The sequence below is a fragment of the Coturnix japonica genome, chromosome 2, assembly GCF_054131305.1.
Source record: "Coturnix japonica strain WE chromosome 2, WE-NBRP24, whole genome shotgun sequence".
Classification (NCBI taxonomy): Eukaryota; Metazoa; Chordata; class Aves; order Galliformes; family Phasianidae; genus Coturnix; species Coturnix japonica.
The window spans coordinates 133,370,477-133,377,721 of NC_140664.1; positions in this window are offsets into that span (position 1 = coordinate 133,370,477).

Sequence of the window (7,245 nt, forward strand, 5' to 3'; positions counted from 1 at the left end):
GGATGGTAATTGGGAAATCTTTCATACAATATTTTCATCAGAATTGCGAAAACAAAAGGTTTTTAAATGATTATTCAAGTTAAGAACAATAACAACAAATAGACAAAAATATATCAGCTTTCTAAAAGCATCTGAACTATTAGCGATCTCCCCAGTGAAAACTACAGAGCAACACAAATACTTCCCTTACAGATCCTATGTGATAAATCACTGTATCTTCTCGCATGTCATAAACCTGCAGAGAAACTCATGTTTCTGCTTAGAACTGTCTTAAGTAGTCAACAGGAGAAAATATAATACAAAGATAAACCTAGAAATGTCCAAAAGAAGATGCACATGATAGAATTTCACCCAACTGGGACACATATCTAATGTCAAGATCCTTCCCAATGGAGGAAGAAAGAGATAATTCACTCCCTGTACGCTGATGTTCCAAAAACTTTGCTCTAAAGCTGCTAACAAATAACCAAACAAATGAACGCTATTCAAGAACTTTCACCCGTGAAATATTGGTCTGTTAAAGCTGCCAACATCCCAAAGTGTTGGTATGCCTTCAGAAAATGCCATTATTACGGCACATACAAAATCAGATAGTCCAAATGATGAAAAAGGTCCTGAATAGCACCAACACAGATTGCAATAACCAGTGTTTAAGCTGTTGGTGCTGCTCCTGTCAATCAGACAAACACTGAGTCACTGCACTTCCCCTGGTGCATTCACAGGGAAAATTGTCCTGTGATGAACTCAAAAGCCCCATGACTTGCTCAGCACTGTTGATCTCTTACTGTAACACCCTGCACCCTCAGGATACCAGTTTTATTAAGACACAGTGTGGCTAGTAGAGCAAATCATCCATCCGTAAACAACTGAATTAGAAGCCTGTCCTCAGAGCAACGTGCTCATACAGTGACAGCCCACAGCAAGTGAATACCGACAGTCTAGTGTGGAAGCAGGGAAACTCCATTCTAGGCTAGGAGAGAAACCTTTGATACTTCAGCTCTGTTTTCATCACAGCACTTGAGGTGTGTGAACAAAGTACACCAGGTTTCTCTCTTTTCTTATTTCATTTGCTTTTTGTTTGAACTCACTGATCCCAGTTTAGTTGCCAGTTGTGTTGATCCAAAATTCCTCCTCCTTGGGATTGATGCTGCATTGGGAATCCAACCCACTGGATGCCTTCAGAAGTGACTTGAGTGATCTCAGTGGGATACTGACCTGCCTGGAACAGACAGAAAGCAGCTACAAAGAGGCAGATCTACTTCCACATGACTTATTATTCAAGTGTAAAAGTTTAATGCACCTATCTGAACAATTAAGTGTGTTCTCTGGAGCATACTTGTCTTCTTGCTTCTGAAGAGACAATGGCTCATGAATTAGCAAGTACTATGGGCAGTACCCCAACACAGATTTATTCATGAGCTGCTTGTTCCTTTGTATACACCTAGGAGGAAGAAACAGCTTTAGTAATACATATCACCAAAGAAGGATTTTAAGAAAATTAGGAACCATGCAGAAAATTCACTGGGCTTCTGAGATAAATTTGCTTAAAGATGGAAGGCCAGTATGTTTAAGGGTGGCTGATTCTACTCTGATACAATTTTTATAAGATTTGTGCAGACCTGTTATAAAAGCATCTGTGGTACGAAGCACAACTGGAAGAAGCATGAAGTTCCTTTGAGTAAGAACTGAGCTTGCTTTGCTGCAGTATACTTAATAACCTCCTTTTTGGATATTCATACCAACGTAGCCTGACTAAGGACACTTCTTGATCGGTTACATGATTATAGTTACTCCCAGGAAAAGGGAGTTAATTTCGTGGCTCCCTTTGGTTACTAAGGCCACGTAGTCATGGCCAGTCTGTAACTCACAGCACAGAAGATTTAAATTATTATTCTGTGAAGGATTTGCTTTTTCCTTTGGTTTTGAAGCAAATTATGCCATCACAAAACTTTTCTTTCTCTGGTATTGGCAATTCATCCAGTGTTATTCTGCTGCTATACAAACCATCATGGCAACTTTACAATTCCATCAATTTTGACGCATTTGGGAATGCAATGGTTCATAAGACTCATCTTGCCAAATACCGATAATTGCGTTCCTTCTTCCAAAGAAATTACTAACAAAGGCGGTTGTTTCTAGCAGAGTTGCCAAAAAACGTCTTTTTCCATCCACTGAAAAGTGCTTTTTTGTCATAGTTATTCTCTGTGTAAATTTGCTCACCTCACTGAAACATCAACACAAGGTTCTTAGACTCAAGGCAGAAGGAAACTGAGGGGAAAAAAACAGGGAGTAGACCATGCAGATACAAGAGGAGAAAACCGAATTTTGACTGCAATTTCAAAGCAACTTCTACTCAAGGAAAAAGTCTTGTGAGCCTTAATGTTGATGCAAGGTGCATAGCGGGCTATTTCCAGCTGTTAGGTCTGATTTGTGGCAATACTCCAGAACAAATGGTTCAATATAGAATTCTATCAAGTCACCCAGAGAACTGAAGAAGTCAAGTTGGTTTCTTTTTCCTTCTTGAGTGTCACCATCAAGGAGAAAAGATTCTCAGACAAATTAGATGCCAGATATATCTCTGTAATCATACAGCCTTATAGAAGTACAGGATGTAAGACAACTCATAGCGACACAAATTAAGAAAATAAAGCATTACTTATGAAAAGCTGCAGAACCTATGACCCGACAGTGTGGAAAGTTACGAGTATAGACTGACTTGTGTGCTTACATATATACAACTCACACACATAAATATTACTGACCTTAAGAACTATAACAGTGGTTTTTCAAAACAGATTGGAGAGTTCATCGATGTTGTGATTGCTTTTAATTCCATTGTAGATCCAATTATGGCAGATGTATTCTCCTTACACACAAAAGAGATTCACATAACACAACAGCACAACAAAGACCTGGAGCCTTAAGAAAACAAAATAGCCCGTTATTTAATACATTTTGCACCACTCTGCCACTGAAAATACACAAGCTTTATTTATGCTGGTAAATTAAATGGTGTCATGAAACATTCCCGGGCATGGGAGAGCCATCAGCTACATGGTTAAATCATAAGCATGACCTACAGCACCGCTCTGGCCACAGCCATCATCACTGAGCCAACTAATATATCAGAGCACAGCTCAGGAATTAGTACAATCCAGAAACCATCCCAAAAGGTAGTTTGCATGTGCTCACTTTATCAGGAAGCCAGGAGAGTTCACAGTAAGAACAGGCTGCACCATGCAAGTAGGCCTCTGCACCATGCAAGTAGGCCTCAATGCCAGAGAATGGTTTTAAGCATGTTTAATTTACACGCATTTTGACAGCCACTCAGAACAGACATGGGATGCAAGTTGTTGCATTTCAAAGTTAATAAAAAGCTCTATGTTATCCTTGAAGAGAGTCATCCAAGTTCAGAGAAAATTAAATGACATTTAGTTTACTTTTAATTTGGTAAAAAGAAGCCTAAGATCTCCATTTGGGGATTCAATCAACAGTTCAGTGCTGTTCTGCTATTACAGACATGAACCTTAGTTATACTCTCATCCATTTCATGTTCATTACAAGCATCTGCAGTTCTTTAGAAAAGTGTTGAGACTGCAAAGGTAATAAGTCTTCAGGTAAAAACATTTTCAGATACACAGAAATAAGTTGTTTAAATCCCACTGTTAGTGTCATCACGTAGGCTCCCATCTCCATTCCACAGAAATGGAGGGTCTAGAATATCTTGCTGAGATGTCTCTTGTCATCTTCAAGGGGGTTTTATTGATTTCACTTCCTGGATACTCAAACTTAAGAGTTGTACACTACAGATATGAACCATTTTAATCAGTCACTGCATAATAAAGTCCAGGCAAGGGAGGAAAACGAGCATATTACAAGCATATTATAACACAAAAACATTATATTTCAATTGTATTGTGTAATAACATTTCCCATAAAAGGTAACTAACTCCTTAAAGCCAGCAAATTGTAAAGTGTGTACTCAAGAAATGGATGTTATGAAAAAGCAGTTTGTAATCCTCCTAATAATCTTTGGCATCAGGGCACATTCAGTATAATTATAGACTGTGGCAGAGTAATTTGAAAACTTTATTCCACAGGGCCATAATTACATCCTGACTGTAATCCTTTAATAGCCAATATCATTGAATGCATAATAGACATACAATATGACTAGATGAACAGACATAGTAAAACATTCTGAAAGCAAGCCACAGTAAAAGCAGAAGCATAGACAGTGATGCAAGCTATTAAACAAGATACACAATTAATGAGCAACAGAATACACAGCCTAGAAACATTAGAACTTCAACTCTCATTTGTGTGCTTGCTGCAATAACAGTTGGTTTTCTAAAGTACCCTGCTGGATGCATAAATTGAAAGTACAGAAAGAAATTGCCACTCATGTCAATCCACAACCTAGCAAAGGGGAGAAACAGACTTGCAGCTATTCTTTGGAAAGGTGTTGTAAGGACTTATGCTGCAGTAAATGCTGACCCAGTCCAAAATGCAATGAAAACACAACCGATCATACATCCAGCTGCAAACAAGGAGTGTTCATCTGGTCATCTCTTATTTTCCATGTTTACATTGTCTACATTTTATCTGTGTCATGGAAAATAAAAGCCAAGGAAGCAGAGAGATCTGTTTAAACTGTTTATTTGTGCCTAAGAGCATATACAGTGCACGGGACCAGAATGGAAGAGCTTATAAGGAAACGCAATTCGGAGCCTAGATGTTAGTCTCAGGTAAGCAATGCAGTGTTCAAGAATCTCTTTACAAATCCAAAGTGTTCCTGAAGCACATAATCAGATGCCCCAGAGAAAAAACAAGAATCAGGACATGCCTAGTTCTTCTACTACTTCACCAGTGGCTGGTGCTGCCTTTGCTCACTCAGCTAACATCAAGCCACCCTACGGAAGTGAAGCTTGACACAAATGTAGCTTTCTAATCAAACTACACCGATCCTTTTTCACTAATAAACTATACATGTGATAGGCCACCACCTGAAGAGCATAATGGAGATGCCCATGACTGCAAAGGCATCACAAGTTATGACACTTGGTGAGCATCACCCTCCTAAATGCCCATTGCTTTCTGTTTTTTCCAGCCTACAACAGCTCATTTTGTTTCCCTTGCAAAGGGTCAATTATCACTCATTACAGCACTGTCACTTCCTTGTACCAATTACAGAGGAAGATAAAACAAGGAGGAAATTCCTTCATGGTAGCACGATGCAGCGTTTGTTGAGAAAAGTAAGATCTTTAATTTTAGAATGGCTACAATGGCAGTAACAGACAGGCTCCTGAGCAAAGCAGCAGCAAACCTCAAACAAGGTAAGAAACAATGACTAATAATATAATCTAGTTATATTCATTGGCTGAATTCACAAGAACTTAGAAGGAAACAGCTGCAGAGAAACCAGAGAAGTGACAGTTCTCCCTCCTCTTCTGAATTCCACCAAAAAGCAAATCCAAAGTATCGTAATTTAGCTTGACCTCCACTTCCAATAGCTGAAAGCAGCAGACATTCTTAGGCTGGTTCCAGAGCCTTTCATCAGCCTGGCAGGAGAATGCTACGAGACACAAACATCATCTAAACTGCACTGCATGGAGGCAGAGCGAACACAATTTTTTCTTGAACAATATGACAACGGGATACGTTGGTGCTCTTGGGAAAGCCACGGGGCCAACCAGGAGCTCTGTGCTGAATGCTGTGACAACACAGCATGGCAGCTGTTAGACACGCAGTGTTTCTCAAGGCATATCGAATTCAATACACTAATACACCCTTACCTCACACATGAATAAGCTGCAGCTTACAGAAGTTACTTGAAAACAGTATGAAGCCTAAGGAACAAATGACAGGTTGGCACTTAAACTACAGTTGTGAATGTATAAGCAGGACTACAGAGGTTGGTTTTTTCAAGAACATTAAGGTAAAATACATGCAAGTCATTTGCAAGCTGAAGCAAAACAACACACATCCTTCTGGAGTCACCAGTTTTCATGGGTACAGTGCAGTGAACTCTCAGCCTTTGTCATTAGTGAATGTGCTCCCTCACCAACTGGACCAGACATTAAAACCAAGGCCAGGGTGAGATTCTTTTCCTCTTAACTTTGAACAGCTGAGTATTAGATGCAACATTTATGCTAGACCCCATAGCCTTCTATAGCCAACAGAGGAGAAAGCTCTATCAAAGGCAGTGACTCACTTTAGGTGCACATACTAGGGTAAGACTATTTACCCTCAAAAGTGATCACATCAGACAACTGTACCTACCTTCTGATAGTTCAAGGCAGACAATTGCTATGGGATTGCCTAAGAGGTAGTCCCTTAGGAAGAGACCAAAAAAGAAGAAAAGCTTACAAAAATGAAGCAACTTTCCCCAAGCGATGCAACAGTCAAGACTGGCAAGTCAGCTTTTCACTTGTTCCATCTCCAATGCCTTTTTTTTTGGCACAACAGAACACATGCATCACAAAGAATGAATTATTTACACAGAGATTGGTACTGCAGTTTGTGTCAAGACTTCACTAATTGTAGTTAATCATAAGTACCGCACTGAACACAAGCACAACACTCTTCAGGTTCACGAGAGCTTTGAGTGCTACTGAAAAAGGAAAAACTCTGGGGTTGTCAGCAGGAAGCAACACCTTCCACTTCTACAGTATTGACTCAAATCAAATCAAGGTTAAATCAAAGCTAAAATAAATCATTTGGTAATTGGTTGATGCGGATAAGGGAACCCCGTTTCCTAACAGGTGTGTGGTATCATAAATTCTCCAAGTCAGAAGTCTCAGTTACAACTCTGCAGATCAGACTGAACCTCCCGCTGCATTTCATCTTACCTGTGCTCGGTCTCCATGCATGTCACATCATCTCACAGAAGTGTTCTGTGATCATCAGACCTTGCTCTAGAGACCAAGCAGGACAACAACCTCTTCAACAGCAGCATCGCATCACAGCAATTCAGATACTGTTGATATCCCAGCTTAGGCCACGTGGCAGCTCACAGATAAATGACCCTTCAGGTGTCAGATTCAAACTCTGAACATTCAGGGTGCAGCGGCAAATGAAATCAAATATCCCGACAAATGAAACACCTGGTTGAGCTACTTCTAAATGTCAACTTGTCTTACTCTAAAGAGTTGTATGTGACCTCACATAGTCACATCCAAAATGACACTGCTGAATACTATCATATCAACACCATCTCACCACTTTCAAGTAGATAAAAACAGG